This window comes from Thalassophryne amazonica, chromosome 11 (genome assembly GCF_902500255.1).
Source record: "Thalassophryne amazonica chromosome 11, fThaAma1.1, whole genome shotgun sequence".
NCBI lineage: Eukaryota > Metazoa > Chordata > Actinopteri > Batrachoidiformes > Batrachoididae > Thalassophryne > Thalassophryne amazonica.
This window is the reverse complement of record NC_047113.1, coordinates 34,604,155-34,629,909: the sequence shown is the minus strand read 5'-3', so window position 1 is coordinate 34,629,909 and position 25,755 is coordinate 34,604,155. Positions and strand designations below refer to the sequence as shown.

The 25,755-nt window shown below is 40.7% G+C and overlaps 1 protein-coding gene across 1 annotated transcript in view; it reads left to right on the top strand.

The window, feature by feature from the left end:
- The window catches only part of LOC117519904 (bifunctional heparan sulfate N-deacetylase/N-sulfotransferase 1-like), a 198,163-nt gene that overhangs the window by 19,882 nt on the left and 152,526 nt on the right, over window positions 1-25,755 (top strand). Inside the window, exon 2 of the mRNA XM_034181173.1 lies at window positions 21,827-21,905. The gene's annotated coding sequence lies outside the window, so the exon portion shown is untranslated. The remainder of the gene's footprint in view (window positions 1-21,826; window positions 21,906-25,755) is intronic.

Here is a 25,755-nt window from a genome sequence, read left to right as displayed (position 1 = left end):
TAAAAAGTACACCGTCAATTGGCTTATTTTAATTTATATATTTGTGATATTATTGAGTAAGAGGTCAGCTGACAGTGTTGTTAAATAGCTGCTGTCCACCTTAGGTAAAGTTAGCAGTCAGTACTCTCATCGAAGGCAGCACACGTCAGAATCTGACATCTGTTTGACAGATTTGAACTTCTGTCAGCATGTCAAAAGTTGTACAGTACTCTACATCTCTTCACTTGAGTACATTTTTGTGCTGCACACAAGTGTTTTCTTTCATTTTCATGAAACACTCATACTGTTCATGGGATCCATTGATGCTGTTAAAACTCCTCAATAAGTACAGTAGTGTTCAGAATAATAGTAGTGCTATGTGACTAAAAAGATTAATCCAGGTTTTGAGTTTATTTTTTATTGTTACATGGAAAACAAGGTACCCGTAGATTCAGTAGATTCTCACAAATCCAACAAGACCAAGCATTCATGATATGCACACGCTTAAGGCTATGAAATTGGGCTATTAGTAAAAAAAAGTAGAAAATGGGGTGTTCACAATTATAGTAGCATCTGCTGTTGACACTACAAACTCAAAACTATTATGTTCAAACTGCTTTTTTAGCAATCCTGTGAATCACTAAACTAGTATTTAGTTGTATAACCACAGTTGTTCATGATTTCTTCACATCTGCAAGGCATTAATTTTGTTGGTTTGGAACCAATATTTTGCTCTTTACTAGTGTGCTTGGGGTCATTGTCTTGTTGAAACACCCATTTCAAGGGCATGTCTTCTTCAGCATAAGGCAACATGACCTCTTCAAGTATTTTGACATATCCAAACTGATCCATGATACCTGGTATGCGATATATAGGCCCAACACCATAGTAGGAGAAACATGCCCATATCATGATGCTTGCACCACCATGCTTCGCTGTCTTCACTGTGAACTGTGACTTGAATTCAGAGTTTGGGGGTCGTCTCACAAACTGTCTGCAGCCCTTGGACCCAAAAAGAACAATTTTACTCTCATCAGTCCACAAAATATTCCTCCATTTCTCTTTAGGCCAGTTGATGTGTTCTTTGGCAAATTGTAACCTCTTCTGCACATGTCTTTTATTTAACAGAGGATTCTTGCAAATAAATTAGCTTCACACAGGCGTCTTCTAACTGTCACAGCATTACAGGTAACTCCAAACTGTCTTTGATCATCCTGGAGCTGATCAATGGGTGAGCCTTTGCCATTCTGGTTATTCTTCTATCCATTTTGATGGTTGTTTTCCATTTTCTTCCATGCGTTTTTTTTTTTTTTTTTTGTCCATTTTAAAGCATTGGAGATCATTGTAGATGAACAGCCTATAATTTTGTGCACCTGCGTATAAGTTTTCCCCTCTCCAATCAACGTTTTAATCAAACTACGCTGTTCTTCTGAACAATGTCTTGAACGTCCCATTTTCCTCAGGCTTTCAAAGAGAAAAGCATGTTCAACAGGTGCTGGCTTCATCCTTAAATAGGGGCACCTGATTCACACCTGTTTGTTCCACAAAATTGACAAACTCACTGACTGAATGCCACACTACTATTATTGTGAACGCCCCCTTTTCTACTTTTTTTTACTAATAGCCCAATTTCATAGCCTTAAGAGTGTGCATATCATGAATGCTTGGTCTTGTTGGATTTGTGAGAATCTACTGAATCTACTGGTACCTTGTTTCCCATGTAACAATAAGAAATATACTGAACCTGGATTAATCTTTTTAGTCACATAGCACTACTATTATTCTGAACACTACTGTAACTCTCGCACCAGACATCTGCATTGTTGGTGACAAAGTGCCATTTGGTGTGTTGTTGGAGATTAATGTCCTCCATCCTCAAATATACAGGGTGGGCCAATAAAATGTTACCACTTTTTGATCGTACACAAGTTTTTGAAATGAGAACTTATTCGAAAATTTTATTTACAGACTTGTAAAGGAAGCATCAAATTAACGTTTGATACCAAAGGTTTCCCACGTTGTCTCTTGTTTTCTGCACAGTTCAATAATTGATGACATGTTCAGTCCACGCTCCTCTTCTTTGGTTTACAGCTGCAACACACACTTTGAAGTTTGTGATGACATTGCCACACATCTCAAGAGGGATGATAAAGAAATTTGGAGAATGCAATCTGTAAGTTTCTTTGACTTCTCCCTTTTTTCCCTTGGGGTTTCTCCATATTGATTTGGCCCTTCCTATATTAACCCCACATTACATGGAGAATGGGCAGGAGTGATCTTGATCCGGGAACCTTCTGCTCTAGAAACAAGCACACTAATTGCTTGGCCAAAGTGTAATGTGAATAAAAGGTATAAACTTAGAATCAGCATTGTGTTTTGTCAGATAGTGGTTTGTTAAATTCGTCACTGTGCAGTACCTGAATTAGGGCTGCTAATTTGCGGCCCATGGGCCACATTTGGCTTGGTCTCAATTTGTTTATAAATGATTCACAAAGAGGTATGGAGTCAAATTTTAAAGATAGTACTGGGAACACATGCACCCCGATATCTGATAGCTATGACTGAGTGGATTCTGACAATAAATATGCATATTAAAATTTGTTTAAAACCAAATATGTTGTTTGCAGTTGGCAGCAGGGAGATTAGTGATGCTGAAACTGAGTGGTCCTAGACTTTAGGTATTTTTTTTTTTTAAATATACTCGTGATTTGTGTGTATGTGTGTGTGTGTGTGTCTGATACACTCACTTGGTTTTAATAAAAATCCATACACTTCACAGAAAAATATTAATATTTTATTCTGAAGTTATTGGAGCTTTGAAACCACAAGGCTACATATAACACCAACCGTTGTAGTTATTTACGAGTCTAAACATTTTTATCATTATCAGTGCATAACAACAAACAGATAACGTTGTGCAGAATTTATAACCAATAAAGTAGCTGAGTTAGCTTGACATTAGCATATACGAGGTCTGTTAGAAATGTATCCGACCTTTTTATTTTTTCCAAAAACCTGATGGATTTGAATCATTTGTGCTTGCATGAGCCAACCTTGAACCTTTGTGCGCATGTGTGAATTTTTTCATGCCTGTCGATTGCGTCATTTGCTTGTAAGCAGCCTTTGTGTGAGGATGGGTGTAGTCTCTCGTCGGATTTTCTTTGCAAGGAAAATGGCGGAACAACAACTGGAGCAGCGCGACTGCATCAAATTTTGCCAGAAAATGGGCGACAGCCAGGTTGAAACCATTCGGATTATTCAGACGGCTTTCTGTGACGATCCTATGGGCATCACACAGATTATGGCGCAGTACAACCTGTGACATGCTCACCTCTTCCACAGTTTCTCAGCTAGTCACATGACTGAAAAGCCACCGAAAGCCATCTGAATCTTCCGAATGGTGGAAGAGGTGGGCATCATTTTTTGGAGTCCAGCATGTCCTGTGAGACTTCAACACGGAGGCGCTTTTGCTCCATTAGCAGCTTTCGTGCCGAAGCCATCGGCATGAATTTCACTGCAACTCTTTTCATGGCCAAATCTTCTGTCACAGTGGAATGTGCTGAAAAAGTGCTGATGTCCACCTCTTCCGCAATTTCTCGGATAGTCACATGACGGTCCCGCATCACCACAGTGTTCACTTTGGAAATGATCTGGTCATTACAGCATGTTGATGGCCGACCGGAGCGCGGCTCGCTCTCCACCATTGTGCGGACGTCTTTAAACCGGTTGTACCGCTTCTTAATCTGTGTGATGCCCAGAGGATCGTCACTGAAAGCCGTCTGAATAATCCGAATGGTTTCCACGTGGCTGTCGCCCAGTTTCTGGCAAACCCATATTGACTTCTCTTCATTGGCTTCCTGTTAATTCTAGAATAGAATTTAAAATTCTTCTTCTTACTTATAAGGTTTTGAATATTCAGGTCCCATCTTATCTTAGGGACCTCATAGTACCATATCACCCCAATAGAGCGCTTCGCTCTCAGACTGCAGGCTTACTTGTAGTTCCTAGGGTTTGTAAGAGTAGAATGGGAGGCAGAGCCTTCAGCTTTCAGGCTCCTCTCCTCTGGAACCAGCTCCCAATTCGGATCAGGGAGACAGACACCCTCTCTACTTTTAAGATTAGGCTTAAAACTTTCCTTTTTGCTAAAGCTTATAGTTATGGCTGGATCAGGTGACCCTGAACCATCCCTTAGTTATGCTGCTATAGACTTAGACTGCTGGGGGGTTTCCATGATGCACTGAGTATTTCTCTGTCTTTTTGCTCTGTATGCACCACTCTGCATTTAATCATTAGTGACTGATCTCTGCTCCCCTCCACAGCATGACTTTTTCCTGGTTCTCTCCCTCAACCCCAACCAGTCCCAGCAGAAGACTGCTCCTCCCTGAGCCTGGTTCTGCTGGAGGTTTCTTCCTGTTGAAAGGGAGTTTTTCCTTCCCACTGTCGCCAAGTGCTTGCTCACAGGGGGTCGTTTTGACAGTTGGGGTTTTTCCGTAATTATTGTATGGCTTTGCCTTACAATATGAAGCGCCTTGGGGCAACTGTTTGTTGTGATTTGGCGTTATATAAATGAAATTGATTTGATTTGATTAGTTTGAAGGATTGGTATCAAGTTTTGTGCACCTCGACCGTTTCCTGATTCTTGTGTTTTTCTTTGAACATTCCTGCTGCCGTACACAGCTTGTATTGGTGCTGCACCATCACAAAGCCACTGCAAGTGAGAGAGCAAGTAATCACACAGGCACACCAGGGCTGCGTCACACCAGCAGAGCAGAAATGTTTAGCACCTATTTCAGATCAAGTTCACTGTAGTTCTGCATGCCAGTGATGCTGTAAAGTTTCATAGGAACATCAATGATTTGCTCATTGTCAGAGCTGAGCTGTTTATATCAGCCAACAGTGAAGGCAACTCTGCATTATGTGAAGACAGAGACAGACACAGTGATTCACAGATGGTGTATTATGCTAAATACACACCTCAGCTGAACAGTTGTGAGTGACTTATTATTCATTATGATGATTGAACTTTTCAAATGTCCAGGAGCTCTAAGTCACCCGTGTTTCATGTTTCAATGTTTCATACAGAACTCCAGAAAATGTGAAGGAGATCAGTGACATAGCAGAAACTACTACATCAGTATTTTGGATTATCTGAAGTCTAAGTCAAGAATGTGATTAATGTGACTTCTGAACATCGAAAAACACATTTTGGAGCTTTAATAACAGCAGTGGACATAAATAACATGCTGGTTATGACACATTTCCGTCTGCGTTTGTGATGATAGGCACGTTGGAAAACCTGTTTGATTACAAATGTTTACAAATTTTAACTTACAGGTTATCTATCTATAAAGCAGGAAGCGTCTGAGTGCGAGAATGTGGCTCGCATATCTCTCTATTTGTGAGATCGGCCTCAGCTTTCGGATATGACTTGTGCATTGCATGATGTGCATCCTTTATTATGAAAATCTTGCAAATGAATTTTCAAAGCCTTTATTTTGATTAACATTGTAAAATTTGTACTTACAAGATGGTGTGGCTCGCTGATGTTACTGGTAGAAAAGTTAAACATCATCAGATACTTAATGTTCCTCGCACCATTTCACAATAAAACATTTAATGCCAGCATCTCAGCAAATACTTTTACTGCGAAACGCATGCTGTCAGTGTTCCTTGCAACTGAGCTTAACTTGACAATACTGAGGAGACATTCGCTAAAATCAGTTTTTTGCTAAAGGTCTGGTCCCACTGGCGTTTAGGAAGATTTGCATATGAATTGCACACAAACTTGGTTTATATTCGCTAAACATCCACAATATCCGTGAAACATGCATGTATGAGTCGGCCAACATCCGCACATGACCGCAGTTATCCGCAGAGGCATGTTTTTCTGTTGGCAGGATTTTTGAGCTGCACAAAATTTTGGTTGTGGATGACATCCGCCATACATACTCAATCTATGCGCTGCATATCCGCTGATATCCGCAACTGACGGTGTATTGCGGCTTGGCAGCGGACTGGGACAGTGTGTTAAACGGATATATAGCGTGCCTATCACGTCCACATCACAAATTAAAATAAGTTGTAGCAAATGCATACAGAGTGGCCACGAATAAAGCGTTTGTATTACGTCTGCTTTGCATCTGATTTGCAGACAATTTACGAATGCATAACAAACACTTCACGTAAACCCAAAGTACTATATAAATGTGGCAGAAATCGATATACTTGCCAGTCATTGTCAGTCCAGCTGTGGAGACGTACAGATGTAGTTATACAAAAATATAAATGCAACACTTTTGGTTTTGCTCCTATTTTGTATGAGATGAACTCAAAGATCTAAAACTTTTTCCACATACACAATATCACCATTTCCCTCAAATATTGTTCACAAACCAGTCTAAATCTGTGATAGTGAGCACTTCTCCTTTGCTGAGATAATCCATCCCACCTCACAGGTATGCCATATCAAGATGCTGATTAGACACCATGATTAGTGCACAGGTGTGCCTTAGACTGTCCACAATAAAAGGCCACTCTGAAAGGTGCAGTTTTGTTTTATTGAGGGGGGATACCAGTCAGTATCTGGTGTGACCACCATTTGCCTCATGCAGTGCAACACATCTCCTTGGCATCATCTGTGAAGAGAACACCTCTCCAACGTGCCAAACGCCAGTGAATGTGAGCATTTACCCACTCAAGTCGGTTATGGCGATGAACTGGAGTCAGGTCGAGACCCCGATGAGGACGACGAGCATGCAGATGAGCTTCCCTGAGACAGTTTCTGACAGTTTGTGCAGAAATTCTTTGGTTATGCAAACCGATTGTTTCAGCAGCTGTCCGAGTGGCTGGTCTCAGACGATCTTGGAGGTGAATATGCTGGATGTGGAGGTCCTGGGCTGGTGTGGTTACACGTGGTCTGCGGTTGTGAGGCTGGTTGGATGTACTGCCAAATTCTCTGAAACGCCTTTGGAGATGGCTTATGGTAGAGAAATGAACATTCAATACACGAGCAACAGCTCTGGTTGACATTCCTGCTGTCAGCATGCCAACTGCACGCTCCCTCAAATCTTGTGACATCTATGGCATTGTGCTGTGTGATAAAACTGCACCTTTCAGAGTGGCCTTTTATTGTGGACAGTCTAAGGCACACCTGTGCACTAATCATGGTGTCTAATCAGCATCTTGGTATGGCACACCTGTGAGGTGGGATGGATTATCTCAGCAAAGGAGAAGTGCTCACTATCACAGATTTAGACTGGTTTGTGAACAATATTTGAGGGAAATGGTGATATTGTGTATGTGGAAAAAGTTTTAGATCTTTGAGTTCATCTCATACAAAATGGGAGCAAAAACAAAAGTGTTGCGTTTATATTTTTGTTATGAATCCCCAAAGACGTAGTGTGATAGCTGCTGCCATCCAACAACATACCAATCAACTTGTCCAAGTCCAGCAATTGTTCCAGAGGCTGTGGTGTTGGTGTGAATAGTAATGCCGAAAGGCCCGAGTGCGTTTCTTTTATGACCGCAATGCAGATGCCGTGCATGCGCAGTACAACCGCGGTTTCCGCAACACGTGCACAATGCATTCTCAATACATCCGTAATACTTCCGTGATAATTGCAACACGTCCGATCCGTTTCCTCAGTGCATGTGTTATACATCTGTGATTGTTCACCATATATTCGCTGTACGTTATTAATATATCCATAATTCATACTGAGACATTTGTCATTCTTGGCCAATTTTGTTGCGGATGACAACGAACGCCTGACATTTGTATACTCAGTTCATGTGCAATTAATTCTCTCCCCAGTGGGACCAGGCCTTAACACCAACAAATTCCCTACTATTTGTACACCGTTTCAGCAAATCTGAATACAATCTTAGATTTTCCCACAATTTGTACAACATTTCAGTAAGTACAAAAGCTGAATAAATTCTTATATTTGCTGCGAGTTCAACAATAGATTAGATAAATTCATAAACAAACATAAATTACTTATTGACAGTCGATATGGATTTAGAGCAAATAGTTCAACATCACTGACATATTCATAGACCTTAAAAAAGCTTTTGACACAATCAGTCATGATATATTAAGCAATAAACTTGAACGGTATGGGATCAAGGGATTAGTGTTGCACTGGGTGAGATCTTATTTGAGTAACAGAAAACAATTTGTGAAGTTGGGGGAGTATACATCATCATGCTTGGTCATTGCTTGTGGTGTCCCACAGGGGTCAGTATTGGGTCCAAAACTCTTTTTACTTTATATAAATGATATTTTTAATGTGTCCAAGATATTAAAATTAGTATTATTTGCAGATGACACAAGTATTTTTTGTTCTGGGGGGAATTTGCAGAAAATACTAAGGAACATCACTACAGAAATGGGAAAGCTGAAAATGTGGTTTGACAGAAATAAATTATCATTAAACTTAAGTAAAACAAAATGTTATTTGGCAATTGTAATAAAGACATACAAGTACAGGGGGTGGATATTGAAAGAGTATATGAAACTAAGTTTCTTGGGGTGATAATTGATGATAAAATAAACTGGAAGTCTCATATAAAACATATACAGAGCAAACTGTCAAGAAGCATTTCAGTTCTGAACAAAGTTAAATACATTCTGGACCACAACTCACTCTGCATTCTCTATTGCTCACTGATCTTACCATATTTACACTATTGTGCAGAGGTCTGGGGCAATAATTATAAATGTACAACACCACCATTATTCATACTGCAGAAAAGAGCTATAAGAATAATTTATAATACTGGTTATAGAGACCACACAAATTCACTATTCTTAAAATCAAAAATTTTAAAATTTACTGATCTGGTTCATTTTCAATCAGTACAAATCGTGTATAAAGCAATAAACAATTTACTTCCTCGAAATATTAAAACATGTTCTTTAATTGAGTAGGGGATTATAATCTGAGGGGAGAGTTTAACTTAAAACATCAGTGGGCACGTACAAATTAAAAGGCTTTTGTATTTCTGTTTGTGGAGTGAGGATGTGGAACAGATTGAGGGTGGAGCTCAAGCAATGTCCAAGCATGAACCAGTTTAAGCAGTGGTATAGGTACATGTTTTTTCTAGGTATAAGGAGGAGGAAGGGTGTTGAGGGTTAGGGTTTTTTGTAGATCATTGTTTAGTTGTGTGCACTTTGTTTTTCTATCTTGTAAATATGTAGTATGAAATCACACTCATTGCATATGTATGTAGGTATGTGTATATGTATATATCTACACTACAGATGTTTATGATGATGGGACTTGAGTTTGTGTTGCGTTAAATGTGTCCCTGAGGTTGATGCAAAAAATAAAAAGGTCGGATACTTTTCTAACAGACCTTGTCGGTGGGCGTTTATAAGCTTTGCTTCTGCTCACCCCCTTTTGGTCACACATGTCACTGTGGAATTATCTTGTGTATCAGTTTTTTGTTACTGTTGAGTTTGTGTGCCAAATAAATTCATTCATTAATTCAAAATAAACTGTTCAGGAGGTCGGACACTGAGGATTTGTTGTTTCAAATATTCTAAATGTTCTGTTTAATTTTGTCTGAGTCTCTTCCAATAACCTGTTGAATGGGAATTCTTTTATTTCCATGTAATTGATAATAAACCGATTTTTTGAAATAACATGAAATACTATATTCAAATAATAATATAAATACACCTCTTTCTACATCCCACCTTCAAACACAACTTCATACAACCATCCATGAGAAATCTACTTAGGTTCCCAATAGGGATGTGAATCGTACAACAACTCACGATTCAATTCGATTCCGATTCTTGGGGTGACGATTCGATTCAGAATCGATTTTCGATTCAAAGAGCTCTGAGAAATAGTTATATTACTTAAAAAATGTTTATGTTTAAGAAAATGCAGCTTTACAAGGTTAATCAAGTGATTCTAGATGTAAATTTACTTATCTGCTTTGCTCGTTCGGAGTTGGCTGGCAGTTTAGTGAAGCGCTGGTCAGCAGTTGGCAGAGACCGCTGCTCCCCTCTTTTAGTTCCGGGTGATAGCGTAGCATGTGGGCTTGCAGATTTGAAGTGTTTCCAAAGTACTTGACTTTCATTTTGCAGATTCTGCACACTACATAAGTCATATCAAGCTCCTTCTTACGCAGCAAATAATAAAATCCAAAATGCGCCCAAACATTTGCCTTCAGCAAAGACGGTGCTGGCTGAATTAGCTCTTCGTCCGCCATGCTAAGCTACAGCCACTGAACTCTGCAGAGCACGAGTGTTTGAAGCATGCCGGACCACCCCCCTTGCGGGGACGCTGTAGTACGGAAGCCGTTGCCTGACAACCAGTACACGCAGCGAGTAAGCAAGATTATGTTTAAAAAATGCTTTTAAAAAATCGATTCTTGGACATTTTGTATCGATTCAGAATCGTAATAAATAAGAATCGCGATTCGGACGTGAATCGATTTTTTTTCCGACACCCCTAGTTCCCAATTGTCTATAGGAATATAAACTTCCTATGGGCACAGCAATAATTTGATTAGTTTTAAACATGTCAAAAAAAATCTCAACTTTAGTCAAGAATCATGTTATGAACAATAACTTACGTGGATCTTGAATTACCCATCTGCTGTATGCATGCAATGTGCACTTGTTTTTTTGTTTTTTTTTGTCAGTTGCAGATTTCATATTCACATGCCTTACTGTTATGAGGCTTTTAGTGACCATGTAAAATAAACAGTATGAGAAACATTAAGGCACACAGATGCATTGTCAATCCATTTTCTTTTCATTGTCAATCCATTTTCTTTTTCAGTGTCAGTCCATCTTCTTTAGTTGTAAGTTTTGTTTGTTGTTGTTTTGTGTGTGTGCTGAATAAATTAATTCATTCATTATACTGTTAACCAGAAATAACATTTAAAAGAATTGTAGAATGATAGTTAACATGTTTTTGTGTAATGTTATAAAGCATCATGATGAATATTTGTTTCATTGTCTATGTGCGCATCTTTCCTTCTTATGAGTAGTGTGTTGTTGTGAATGGTCAACAGTAACTTTTAAAATTACAGATCAAAAGCCTAAATAAAATGGAATGTATTCAATTAGTATTCTGACTTGGCAGGCATGTATATTATGAAATAGTGATCCTCGAGGCCAAGAACATTAAATTTGTGCAATATTTATTAGGGTTATTTATTTATTTTCTGGATTTTTTTTTTGGGGGGGGCAACTTGACACATTCATTCAAGTACAGATCTTGTGAGCAGGCTCAGATTTGATTGTTAAATATAGGATGTGCTTTTGCCTGCTATTCGATCTGTCACATGTCAAAAATGCATTGCATTGTGGAAATGCAGAAATTTAGACTGGTGCAGTATGCTATCAACTTGGGCACTGGATCACATTCGCGGGCAATTGGTATCTTCACGTGACTGTTTTCCAAGGTTACAGGCCGTGATGAACCTCCGAGCTACATATTGGGAAAATGAGATCAAGGCTTTGCACGAGTACTATTACATGATGCAGGATCTGAATGTAATGCTTCATGCTTGCATTCATATTGGTGCATTCCTCTAGTTGTTTTTGACCTAGATGAAAAGATAAAGACTTAAATCTTTTAAAAGTATCTGTTGTAGACACTGTATTGGCCTGATACTCTGTATTTAAAAACAACAACAAAATAATTAAAACTTGATCAGAATGGGGCCATTAAAGGTGAGGGGGGCTTCCCTAAAATAAAGTTCAACATGGGGCTGCAAGACACAAAAGTATACCGATGCCACCACATAGCTGAACAATCAGCACACCAGAATGTTCCAGCTGTCAGTACTGGACTTATAAAATACAGATCTAGTTTTTTCTCTTCCACCATCTCCCTTTTTTGTTGTAGAAAGCAGGAAATATTGACTCAGACATAAAAAGTGATGAAATATGCAAGAGCAGTAGGATTTAGAAGATGTGTATGTTGTCTTTTTCTTTGTGTTGTTAATTACTGTATAGGGCAGCATGGTGGCTTAGAGTTTAGCACTGTTGCCTTGCAGTAAGAAGGTCATGGGATCGATTCCTGCCTGGGCCTTTCTGTGTGGAGTTTGCGTGTTCTCCCCATGTTTGTGTGGGTTCCCTCCGGGTGCGCCGATTTCCTCCCACTTCTAACAACATGATGGTTCAGGAAATTAGTGACTCTAAATTGGCTGTAGGTGTGTGTGAATGTGTTTGTTTGTCTATATGTGGCCCTGCGACAGGCCGGTTTCCTGTCCAGGTTATACCCCGCCTCACGCCTTATGACTGCAGGGACAGCCCCCTCCTCCCTTTCCCGTGACACTTGATCTTGATTGGAGTAAGCTGGTATAGTGAGTGAATGAATGATTGTGTATCATTTATGTTGAACTTGTGCAAATATTTAAATGATTTGAAATTGTTAATCCGGTCAACTGTTGTGGAAAGCTCACCAATCTGAGCATGAAGGGCAGACAGGTGTGTGCGGGAGGGCAGGGTTAAATGTTTATCCAGTTGTCTGGAGGCCTTGCTGGGTCGGCATCACAGAAAGCACACACACATTCTTACCAATGACCAGACCTTTGAATACATGTCTGCTTGTCAGAAGTTGCACCATGCATTCAATTAAATACAGTGTACATGCGGTGATCACTTTATTTGGTAGATTTTGCTTATAGTCACCACCAAAGAGGTTATAAAAATATCTGTATGTGTGTCTGCCTGATAGTAAGCAGGATAATCTGAAAAGACATCAACAGATTTTGAAGAATGTTTCGAGGAGAGGGTGGCATTGGGTCAGAGAAGAGTTTCTTTTTGAGATTTAAACATTTATCCTGATTTCTTTGGTTATGACTTCACCTTTGACCTCTGATATTGACTCATTTGATCTTTATCATGGTATAGGTGCTATCTTTGAATTTTGATTTTTGCTTATGATTCCTTTGAACCCAATCCTGATCGTGGTCTCTGTGTGAACTTTCATCCTGACTCCTTTGATTCTGATCCTGCCTTTTAATATTTATTCTGGAGTCTGTCTGTCCTCACTACAGATCTACAGATCTGTCTGGCCTCACTACAGGCCAATCTCCAACCTTCCTTTTCTCTCAAAAATTCTTGAAAGGGTAGTTGTAAAACAGCTAACTGATCATCCGCAGAGGAATGGTCTATTTGAAGAGTTCCAGTCAGGTTTTAGAATTCATCATAGTACAGAAACAGCATTAGTGAAGGTTACAAATGATCTTCTTATGGCCTCGGACAGTGGACTCATCTCTGTGCTTGTTCTGTTAGACCTCAGTGCTGCTTTTGATACTGTTGACCATAAAATTTTATTACAGAGATTAGAGCATGCCATAGGTATTAAAGGCACTGCGCTGCGGTGGTTTGAATCATATTTGTCTAATAGATTACAATTTGTTCATGTAAATGGGGAATCTTCTTCACAGACTAAAGTTAATTATGGAGTTCCACAAGGTTCTGTGCTAGGACCAATTTTATTCACTTTATACATGCTTCCCTTAGGCAGTATTATTAGATGGTATTGCTTAAATTTTCATTGTTACGCAGATGATACCCAGCTTTATCTATCCATGAAGCCAGAGGACACACACCAATTAGCTAAACTGCAGGATTGTCTTACAGACATAAAGACATGGATGACCTCTAATTTCCTGCTTTTAAACTCAGATAAAACTGAAGTTATTGTACTTGGCCCCACAAATCTTAGAAATATGGTGTCTAACCAGATCCTTACTCTGGATGGCATTACCCTGACCTCTAGTAATACTGTGAGAAATCTTGGAGTCATTTTTGATCAGGATATGTCCTTCAATGCGCATATTAAACAAATATGTAGGACTGCTTTTTTGCATTTATGCAATATCTCTAAAATCAGAAAGGTCTTGTCTCAGAGTGATGCTGAAAAACTAATTCATGCATTTATTTCCTCTAGGCTATCTCACCCATATTGGCCTCTCTTCATTGGCTTCCTGTTAATTCTAGAATAGAATTTAAAATTCTTCTTCTTACTTATAAGGTTTTGAATAATCAGGTCCCATCTTATCTTAGGGACCTCGTAGTACCATATCACCCCAATAGAGCGCTTCGCTCTCAGACTGCAGGCTTACTTGTAGTTCCTAGGGTTTGTAAGAGTAGAATGGGAGGCAGAGCCTTCAGCTTTCAGGCTCCTCTCCTGTGGAACCAGCTCCCAATTCAGATCAGGGAGACAGACACCCTCTCTACTTTTAAGATTAGGCTTAAAACTTTCCTTTTTGCTAAAGCTTATAGTTAGGGCTGGATCAGGTGACCCTGAACCATCCCTTAGTTATGCTGCTATAGACGTAGACTGCTGGGGGGTTCCCATGATGCACTGTTTCTTTCTCTTTTTGCTCTGTATGCACCACTCTGCACTTAATCATTAGTGATCAATCTCTGCTCCCCTCCACAGCATGTCTTTTTCCTGGTTCTCTCCCTCAGCCCCAACCAGTCCCAGCAGAAGACTGCCCCTCCCTGAGCCTGGTTCTGCTGGAGGTTTCTTCCTGTTAAAAGGGAGTTTTTCCTTCCCACTGTAGCCAAGTGCTTGCTCACAGGGGGTCGTTTTGACCGTTGGGGTTTTACATAATTATTGTATGGCCTTGCCTTACAATATAAAGCGCCTTGGGGCAACTGTTTGTTGTGATTTGGCGCTATATAAAAAAAAAATTGATTGATTGATTGACTACAGCATTAAAGCAATCAGATCTAAATTCAGTGACAGGGATCAAAACAAGGCATGCAGACAGACAAATGTCACTGAAAACATAATCTGGTGAGTTTAAAAGGTCAGCAATTGGGCCGAAGGATGATTGATTGTGATCAAAAGTCAATGTTCAGGATCAAAGATTAGCAATTGAAAATGGGTGATCAGGATCAAAGATCAAATTTAGAATTTAAATTTTACCTCTCAGTGTCAAAGATCAGTAATGAAAGATGAGCGATCAGGATCAAAGATCACAATTAAAAGCAGTCAGGATCTAAGAGTGCTGGAGAAGTGATCAAAAGAATAATCATTTTGCATTTTGTTGACACTTGCATGACTTTGATTTGCGCACTTGCATGCCCTCTGCCATGCAGGAGAGTAAACCCATCTCAAATTCGTTGGAAACCATTTTGTGCAAGTGCGCAACAAAAATTTTCAAATGTTCAAAATCTCCATCACAGATTAATAATGTGAAATGCAAACATTGTGCAAACAATTAATAAACACTGTGTGTGAGTGCAAGTGATTGTGTCAGCGCACCGCATCAAAGCGCAGCTCGTCTGAACGATTATGACGAGATGTTAAATCCGTCATAAACATAATTTTACAGCTACTCATAAGAAGGAAAGAACATGCAACTGTTTTACCAAGCCATTACATTCAGCGCGCGAGAAAAAAAAAGCTGCTGCTGCAGCCGTCCTCTGTGATTCTGGAAGCAATTCCAGGAGTTTTCAACAGCCAACTGTGAGAAAAAAAATTATTAATCCTTTACAAAATAATTTTTTTTTTTTTTATCTACGCAGCATCCAGCGGACAACGCGTGGCATCCAGCCAGGAACACAGCGGGTGGAGATTATCATGACAATGTGCGTGCAAGTGTGCGGATCAAAGTCGTGCAAGTGTCAGGGCACATTTACTCTGACTGGCTTATGAAGTGCAGACCTGGCAACCCACTCAAACAAAAGTAAAGCTGTGCCCAGCTGCGTTCTCAGCCAGAACCACAACAGACACTGCTTCTGCTTCAAATTTTTACCTCGATGGAGCACAATCAAAAAGGACCAAGCTGTACTCACTAGGACTAACCAGTTTAAAGATGTTTGAACATGACTGAAGACTATGAACACTCTGAAGTGAACGCGTAATGACGACAATTTGGCGAATCGGGATGAAATTTTTGAACAGCTTGAAAATGTCACCCTGATTTTGAAACTGGTTCAGATGATGGGCATAATTACTGCGAATATTAGTCATGTGTGATTCACGAATGAATCAAAAGTCAAATTTTGAGATTCTTTTTACTGACCTGGGAGTTATGAGTCATTGTCTCCATTAGCTTGTTCACTGCTCCTTTAACTCTTTGCAGTTAGCTGCTACTGCCAACTAACTGAAAAGAGGACACATGCCACACAACTGTTATTCTAACTGCAATTGTGTAAATGTATCAAGCTAATTGGTGTATTAGCTCCGTGGCTATGGTCTGGTCATTATTTCAACTCAGCTCCCGGCTGTCTCATCTCCTTTCTGCCCCGAGCTGAGCTGTATCACAGGCTGATACAGATGAGTACAATTGACTGACCCAGTGGCTCCAGCTCGCAGCTTACTCACTCTCGCTCCAAACTCGTAGAGCCCCTCCTTTACCCGAGAACCTGGCCTAGTCGCTGCTCCACACCGTTCAGGAAGAAAGAAAATAAATGTTTTGCCTTGGAGACTTCTTGATTTTTAGTCTCTTTCACAGCGGTTTGGGGACTGGAGTGGTTTGGAACTTGTTTGTACATTCCATGGTGCACACTCTGGGTGACTGACTCAAAAACCCGATTCACTTTAGTGAGTGACTCACACAGACTCGAGTCAGTAAAAGGAATCGAGTATCCCATCACCAGCGTATAGCAAGTTTGTTCAAGATTGACAAGGAGTGACTATGATGCTTTAAAACATGCCCTGATTTGTTATTTGTGATGAAAGGGGATAGAACAGTACACATGCACACATAGCTGACATGTTCAGTTGTTAAGACCACATATTATGAACAATAGTAAGTTGTTTTTTTTTTCTGTTTGTTGTAAATCATTGACTGATTGACTGTGGCACTGAGTGACTTGAGTAGCTCGAACAGATTGTCACAAATAAGTAATAGTAGAGTTTATTGACAATGTTGTAGAAAGTAGAAATGAACCAACAAGTGGGGTTTCTGTGGATGAAAATGCCTTGTTAATCAGAGAAGTCAGAGGAGAAAGGCCGAACTGGTTCACGCTGACAGCAAGACCACAGTAGCTCAAATAACTACGCAGCTCTCAGCATGACTAACGTGAGGTGAAACCACATCACATTTTAGCATGTGTGATCAGGCAGTTTAACAGCCAAGGACATGCACTTAGTGACATTTTATTCAGCACACTGTTCTATATAGTAAACTGGCCAATAAATGTGGAATATATGGTATTTACCCAAAAGATGTTCAGTCAGATACATTACTTGATGTGGAATCCTCTCATCTATGCAAATTCCAGCTGGATGAATGACTTTAAATTGTGAGTTGATTACATTTCCTGTTGAGAAACAGTTGACTTAGCTTTTCAGCTTGGAAAGAGAGGGTAGCAAAGAAATGAATGAACAACATGTTATCCCATTTTGCACATTTGAATGCAGTGCCAGTGGAAAGCACTGCTGAGAGTCAGGTTTTAACTGTCATGTTCAGGTGATGTACTTAGAAATTTTAAGGAGTTGTATTGTACATGTTTTCAGTAAGTGACTTTTGGCTGCTGGGTATCTCGAAAGGTGCGTGTTTACTTCAGTGCCACTGCAACCATCCCAGCGTCTCTGCTACACTTTGAAAATAGTGTTGAATTTATCACTTAAAGGGCATTATCTCTGCTGAATGTCCAGAGCAAGATCCACGCCAAGCCTTGTGTTTTTATACATTTTGTCCTTTCAATTTTTTATTTGCATTAACAAGTGTCCCGTGATGTATTTGCATGCCGTTGTCAGCATCTACAGTCCATAGGCTGCTTCTTCCTATGCTTGACATTGAGTTGTTTGTAGACACAAGCACATATGACATTGGCTTGTTTTCAATTTGAGGAGTAGTTCTGCTTGAATGGAGAAATTTTTTATTCGTCTTCCAATGTTGACTTCTACTTCTGACCAAATCACAATTAAAAACTTTCTCCTCTTCTCCTCATGTGCTCCTACAGCTCATTGGTGTTACTTTTTCCTTTTCTTCTTCTACCATCTAATGAATAATTATGTCCACCAAAGACGTAATAAAATCATTGGTGTTTATTTATTTATCTCTGTTACATCATTATATCAAAACTACTGCACAGATTTTGAGAAAATATTACAGTCGCAGGGCCTCCTCGCAGGGCGTCCCTGAATTTCCATTCACCAACAGTATTTCCTGTATATTTGTTTTGTGAATTGTTCTGTAATTTATGTGTCTAGCATGGCCCAAGCAGAAGGTCAACCCTTTGAGTCTGGTCTGCTTGAGGTTTCTTCCTCAGAGGGAGTTTTTCCTTACCACTGCTGCTCTGGGGGGTAGTAAGGTTAGACCTTACTTGTGTGAAGAGCCTTGAGGCAACTCTGTTGTGATTTGGTGCTATATAAATGAAAATAAATTGAAAAAGTCACAGGATACAGCGGTTCAAACTGAGTCCGAAGTCCACAAAAGGAAAGCAGGTTTGACTTATGGTTTTGATTCATGAACCAAATTAATCCAGATAGTTTAACTACATTAATGTCAAGTCTGTCATTTGTACAAAGTGAAAATATAACACATCTTTAAATCTCTAAACTGAGCCTCGATTTCAATTCAGTTTATTCACTTTAAAAAGTGCAAATCACAACAGTGTCACCTCAAGGCCCTTCACAGATATATTGTGGGTATTGTGTTTAGAATTTTGAGGGGGAAAATTTAATTTCATCCATTTTGGAATAAGGCTGTAACATAATGTGGAAAATGTGAAGCTCTGTGAATACTTTCCAGATGCACCGTTCATTCAAATGTAAAACAGACAAAACCCAGTTTTGAATGGCTGTTTGAACAGTTGCATGAGTTTTTGTGTTCATGATTCAATTCTTTCTCTCTGGAAAAAAATCTTACTTAGAGTTGTAGTATTCCTTTACTCTTTTGCTCTTTATGATTACAGCTGTGACCCGATGCAGACGGAAAGACTGATCAGTGTTTACAGCTACAGTATGTGTTTACTGCTGACGGACAGAGAGCCTGTGAGGAAACTACACACGGTCACTTACAGGTTTCAGCTTTCCTTCGTTAACCTTTGACGAGAGGGGATGATGTTCGCCATGCAACAACGGCACACAAACTGTTACTTCTGTGAGACAGTTTCTTTGTTCTCTGGCTTGATGTTTAAGGGCAGAACAGGCCAGAGTATCGTGGTGTCCCACCAGAGCAGGACGACTGAGTAAACTGTAGCAGGGCATCTGGTGCCAAGCTTGCCTTTTCCCCTTAGCTTTCCCTCTCTCCCATGTCTCTCGGCCCCAAAACAGACTGCGGCACCACACCACAGCAAGTCATCTGGTGTCCAGTCAGCTCCCATCTGTGAGCACATTTGGCTTCCCTGCAAACAAAAGCACTGCGGCATGTGAGTGGCCTCTACTACATCTAAACAGTTCAGCTCTGCAATCAAGCTTAATCTTTGGGTGGAAAATCTGAGTGCATTGCCAGGGTTATGGGTCATCTCCATTTCAATTCATTAAATTGTATTGAGGCGTGGAGAATTTACCACAACAAACTGAGCCCAGCTGATGGCATACCTCCTTGCCATTTTGAATTGCTGAGGTGGAAAGAATTGTAATATGTCAACCTGAAGCTTGGCTGCTGGCAGATCCAAGTGTACCCTCCACTGATCCGAGGCGGTGCCATGTCTGCCCGGCCTGCCATGTCTGCCCGGCCTGCTGTCTCCCATCCATCCTGGGTGGTAGAGAGCTGTATGTACGCGGCTGCCTGCTCCTGTGCAGGACAGCCGCGTGCAACCCGGAGGTCAGTAGATACAGCTGGGGTGCCGAGACAGAAGGCTGGCTGGAGAATACAAATGACAGCAGGATGAATGGGCATTATTTAGTGACGTATTAGTTTTATTCAGGGTGTGCGGCTTTGAGCAGGTGGGTCAGTTGTGACACTGAGGTGGCATAGTCATGTTACCGTTGCATGTCTGTGCCATTTGGTCCACATGGAGAGGTTGGGTGTTTGGGTAAAAATGCTTAAATAAAGTAGCCATAGTGGGTCTGCAATACTGCAAACACAAATAACACCCTCTGTGAAGTGTTAAGTGGCCGGATATGTGTATTGAATAGGACACAGGTGTCTGGATTATGCTGTGTGTGCTGAGCCAGAGCTCTGTTTGTTTTCTCTTCGCAATGGCCCCCAAACTAAACCAGAGCTTACTGGCTCCTAATGGACCATGGAGGAGGGCTTCCTAATTTCTACCTGTGGGACTGAACAGTGACTCAAGGGGAGAATCTGATGATGGAATTCAAGTCATTCTATAACGTAGTGTTGAGGCTGCACTTTGAGCAAGCCTAGTTCCTCGTAGATTTAATTTTCTTTGTGTATTCTCCCCTTTGTGCCCCCGTTGCCTCAGATCTATTCCAGCAAAGCAGACGTTTGAAGCTGTCAAGGCTCTGGCTTTACTGTTGAGTCTTCAAAGTACTTATTTGACAAGTAGGAAGAGCTGGAGGCAAGTAATGTGACTCCCACGTAGTCCAGTCTCCATCCTCTGCTTCCTTGTCGCAGTCTTGGCCTCTGTGGTGATGTCACTCCACTGAGCGTGCCTCTGCTGAAGAATAGGGATGGGTATTAAGATTTTATCTATCGATGCCATTATCGATTCCGCTTATCAATCCGATTCCTTAACTATTCCCTTATCGATACCTCCTGTGAATTTTCTGTGTACTAAAAGTAAGCATTACAGGTTTTCTATGTCAACAACATTTTATTGAGTTTTAAAGTAAATAAATATGAAATTGGTCACTGGATCCTTGATCTCTGGACATAAATCGAAATAAAATCTGTAGTTTTTGTCAAAAGCATTTCCTTTCAGACATTAATGGCATGATTGTTTCTCCATACATCTGAGCTGTGCTCAGCTGGCTGCTGGAGTCTGCAGGTCTGCAGCCATACAGTCTTGGGCTGTTTCACATCAGTGCAGGTCGTTTCATTTTGGGTGGGGGGAAAAAAAAATTGATTTATTGCAATTTATTGTTTGTATTACAACGTTTGGAAAGAGGTGTCATTTGATTTAAACGGCGATTCGCTTTGAAGTTATAAATTCCAAGCGGACTTGACTCAGCAGAGAGCGGCGCAGCGTTTGGAGCAACGGAACGGAGGACGATTCTCATTTCTTTCTTGCAACAAGACAGGAGTCCCAGTTAGTCACTTTAATCTGCACAAAAGTGACCCACGATTGACATTTAATGGCTTTGAGAGGGGTTAAGAAACGGAGTTATTGCATCTGAAGAGGAGTGAAACAATGAACCACTGAAGCAGCAGATCGAAGCACTGCTTCATTGGTTCAAGGTTCAAAGCAAAGCCGCGCTGCAGAAACGGTTGATTACAGACCCGCTGCAGAGTCTGTAATCAATGTAGAGAAATGATCATTTTCCCAACAAACACCCTCAAAACAATGGCCGCTCTGAAGGACTGATAAGGGAATCATTAAGCAAAAAGGCTGTTGATGGTGGATCGAATCATTTCTTAACGATACCCGAAAACAACCATTTACCAATACCCATCCCTACTGAAGAATATTCCAAAGGTGTGTTTTGGGTTCTGAGAAAGAAGTACACAATAGCAATGGCTAATATACCAATTTAATCAGTATTTATTTGAAATGGACATTGGTTTCACAATTTGCAGATTGCTTCATACCAAGAAAGTCCTTTTAAGTGCATATTGGAGCTCTCTTTTCACTCCCATGCTCTGGTCGAAGCAAAGAAGAGAATTTAGAGTTTTTTTGGCTTTTTGTTTGTGTGTGTGTGTGGGGGGGGGTGTTTTTAAAACCACTGAAGTGTACCTCCGCCTTGTCATTGTCTCTTCTGCAAGGTGGACTTGAAGTGCTATAAAATTTACATTACAAAAATTACAAAAATAACATCCTGTGCTATGTTAACAGGCTGAAAACTCCTGGCTTCTTCTTCTATGCTGAGCTTTTTGGTACCCTAGATGATGCTGGATGCTGTAGTGAACAAAAGGTGAGCAGACACACAACACTCTCTGCCCATGTTGGTCAAAATGGTGCTGAAATGCAGCAGCACAGTAGTAAAACCTGAAGAAGGCTCCGCTTGAATGTTTAAGAAATGTGTATTATAGTGGTTATATGGATATACGTATGTTAAATGAGGTGTAGCAGAAAACATAGCGTTTCCCCGTTTTCTACAATCTGTCATCAGTCTGCCTTCCGAGAAGCATTTCCCTCTGTGTTTTCTGCTGCTCGCCATTTATTTTTAGTGCAGATGAGCACCGGTTATGTGCACATATCATTATTATCCAATAGTACCCACTGTTAGTACACGACACTACCTCCACAGAGAGTGCTGCAGGGTGAGGTAATGCCTGTTAACCCCACAGCGACTTTCTTGCTTGGACATTATACCATCAGCAGTGGTTGCAATCACCAGCCCATTCTGATTGTTTGGATAACCTCGTGGCAGATGGCCTTGGCTCAGACCTGGTTCAGTTAATATCTGGCCTACTTAAAGCCCCTCACTGCCCACCTTTACTCCCCACAAACTCTGCTCTCATTTCTCTCTGCCACCCTCTGCTGTTGTCTCTGACACCTTCACCTGAGTACCCTGTTTTATTTCTTTATAAATTCTAGAATCCATTTCATTTGCCCCTAGGCAGGGGGGGGTCAAGCAAATTAAATGTGGTCTCTCGCTTTTTTTCCCTCCCCCCCTTAGATATGGGCTTGAATGAACAGGAGTAAAGAAAGCTTGAGGAAAAAGCCCATTTCCCACACATTACTGTCTTTCTCCCAGCGGGTCTGAGGTGGAGTAACACCAACACCTCATTTTTTTTTTTACTCCATGATTTTCTTTCTCTTGCTGCTGCTGTTAACTTCTCAAAGAGTTTAACCTGTAGGGTCTCTACGTTTTCCAGCACTGCTCTTACAGTCTGACCCAGTTCATTAGTTTGGGTCTAGTGAATCATTAATCGAGGTTATCTAACTGTTCCTGTAATGATTCTGTTGTGACTCGTGTGTCACGTCTAATCAAGCTGTACACTCATGCGTCTTGCTTTACACACTTGTGCTATATCATAACCCATCTCTAACCCCACTACCACCACCTCTAAAGCTTGACTATATGTTTAATAGGTGTGCTGCGCACTGTAATATGTCATTGTGTCAGAGCACAATGCAAGGACTAAGTGCACTGAATGCAAATTAATCTTGTGGGATGGCAGCAGCTGAATAGAGTGTGGTTTTGGGGAACAGAGGGGAGAGAAGGAGGGACAGAAGGAGGGCTAATAATGGCGACATAGGAGAGTGAGAGAAAAGAGCATGTGACGAGGAGGTGGAGGGATGTGGGATGTAGTCATCACCAGGCCCATTCATCATGCGATGCCTGCTGGGATGCGCCGGGGTCAGTCCTGCACAACACAATTACAGCCTGTTCTGGTGTGTTGTGCTCAGCTCCACTGTGTTTTCACCATGTTCTCTTGTCTTTTGTTGGATTTTCTCTGTTCTTTCATTTTTCCTCTTTTTGCATGTCTTCTTCTTTGTGTGCTTCTGTTCACAAGATTTTTTTTCCCCATCCTTTTTATGCTACATATTTTTGAACTCGCTGCTCAAGTTGTCAGAAAATGAAATGCTGTTGTAAAACAACTCTATTTTGTTTCTTTGAGAGATCAATTCTGTATTTTGTCTCTTGCAATAAATTGCCTTTTTTTTTTTTTTTTTTTTCATGTGGTATACCTCCTTGCTGAGCAGCTGCTCCATCCATTGCACAGCCTTCTTTCATCCACATCTGAAACCCAGTCACTAGGCTGAATCATATGATTGACAGGCTCGGTTAGCATGGGGGTGTGAGATGGTAGTAAGCATTCTGTTTACCCTCTCTGTCTGACAGTCTTGTGTGAGCCTCCAGATGTTTCCACAGAGCTGTAAATATCCACACTCTGCGTTCTAATGTCAGCTGACAGCATGTCCGATCATAAGGCTAACTTTATTTTCCTGTCCGTGTGTATACCTTTTATGCAATAAATAAGCCTTTTCTTGCCAATAAACCTTTAGGTGGTCTGAAAGATTAAATGAAAACATCTCATTAGACTCAAACATGGATTTTTGAGAGCTGATCAAGATATGTTCGTAAAGATGCTACATGGCAGAACGTTTTGTGTGTGTGTGTGTGTGTGTGTGGGTGTGTGTGCTTCAGCGTGTAAATTACAGCCGCCGCTGACAACTATTTTCGTCATGTTAGTTCTGTTGAATAGTTTACTGATTAGTCATTGAGTCTGAATGATAAAAATTTTCCCCAAAATTCAGTTGTTTCACTAGCTACCCTTGGCCGTTGCTATAATCAGGCGTTTTTACAAAATACGACGGTGACCTTTTTGCAGTCTTAGAGCAGCGTCTCTGCAGGAACGTGCATGAAGAGAGGAATCTAGCGGACATTTGAATGATTTTTAGGGCAAAGCTGTATATTGATGAATTTAGTCCACTCAGAAAAGGCACAAATCTGAGAGAGAAATAAAAACATCATTGCACTTTATTTGAGCCAGTGATTTTTCAACCTTTTTGGAGCCGCGGCACCCTTTCTATATTTACAAAATCCTGCGGCACACCACTGTCATGTGTCACGCACCACTAACTCGACTGTCTCTACACGGTGCGTTAGCATGTTAGCAACACGTGCGGTACAGATATGACATAACATAGTATACTATAGTCATGGAGCTGTATATAAGAACTAAAGAGCGCAGTCCCAATGCTGCACACTAAACAAAAATGTCCCTTCATGAACAGCGACATGACGTCTCCTAACCGGGCAAAATATTGATGAAGTACCCGGATGTTAATGCATTTTCAATGGAGAATCGCGACTGAACACACTCAGAAAAATGGTCTAGCAGTGGAAAATATCAACTACACATAAGTGAAATTAATGATCCGTGTCATCGGGTGACACAGGTACGGCAAAGTGACAACAATAACCAAAACCACTTACTTATGGAAGGAAATATTGTCTCCCTTGTTCCTCCGTTTGTGACTTTGCCAACATGCGCAGCTTTCCGGCATATTCCACCTGTTTCTTGACGAGACTAAGTGAACTTCTATGCACGCAAATCACTAACTTGCCCGGAATTAAAATGGCGATCACGCCTCCTTGTCGGCACACGGCTCAGCGCTACTGCTACTGGAATAAAAGAGCATTACATCATTTGCTACACTATTACAGCACATACACCCGATAATGGTGATATTTGATAATTGCCCACGGCACCCCTGACGATCAATCACGGCACCCTAGGGTGCCGCGGCATCCCGGTTGAGAATCACTGATTTGAGCAATATTGATTTCAGTATAGCTCTACATTGAGACTTAGTTATTACTTTCAAATAAAAAGTTGCTATGACATAGTGATGGGCAAACGAACAATAGGTATGTATGTGTATGTATATATACATATACACAAAATAGCGAAGTGGCCTGTGTGTGTGTGTGTGTGTAACTTCGATAAAGGAGAAACTGGAGTGAGCTGACATTTGCTAATTGGTATGCTTATGTATTTTGGGTCAAGGATGAACACTGCGCAAACGGAAAGCTGATGGGCCTAATGTTTTTGGAGAAATGAGCGATATGAAGTAACAGTGAACAATGGATGTTGATAAATAAATTCTGGACTCGCCCACCATTCCAGCAGGGGGTGGTAAATCATCTATATATTAAAGCGAAGTTGCCTCTGTGTACATGTGCGTAACTTTGATCACGGAGAAACTAGGCAGAGCTGACATTTGTCATTTGGTATGCTTATGTATTTTGGATCAAGGATGAACGCTGCTCAAATGGAAAGGTGATAGGACTAATTTTTTTGGTGAAA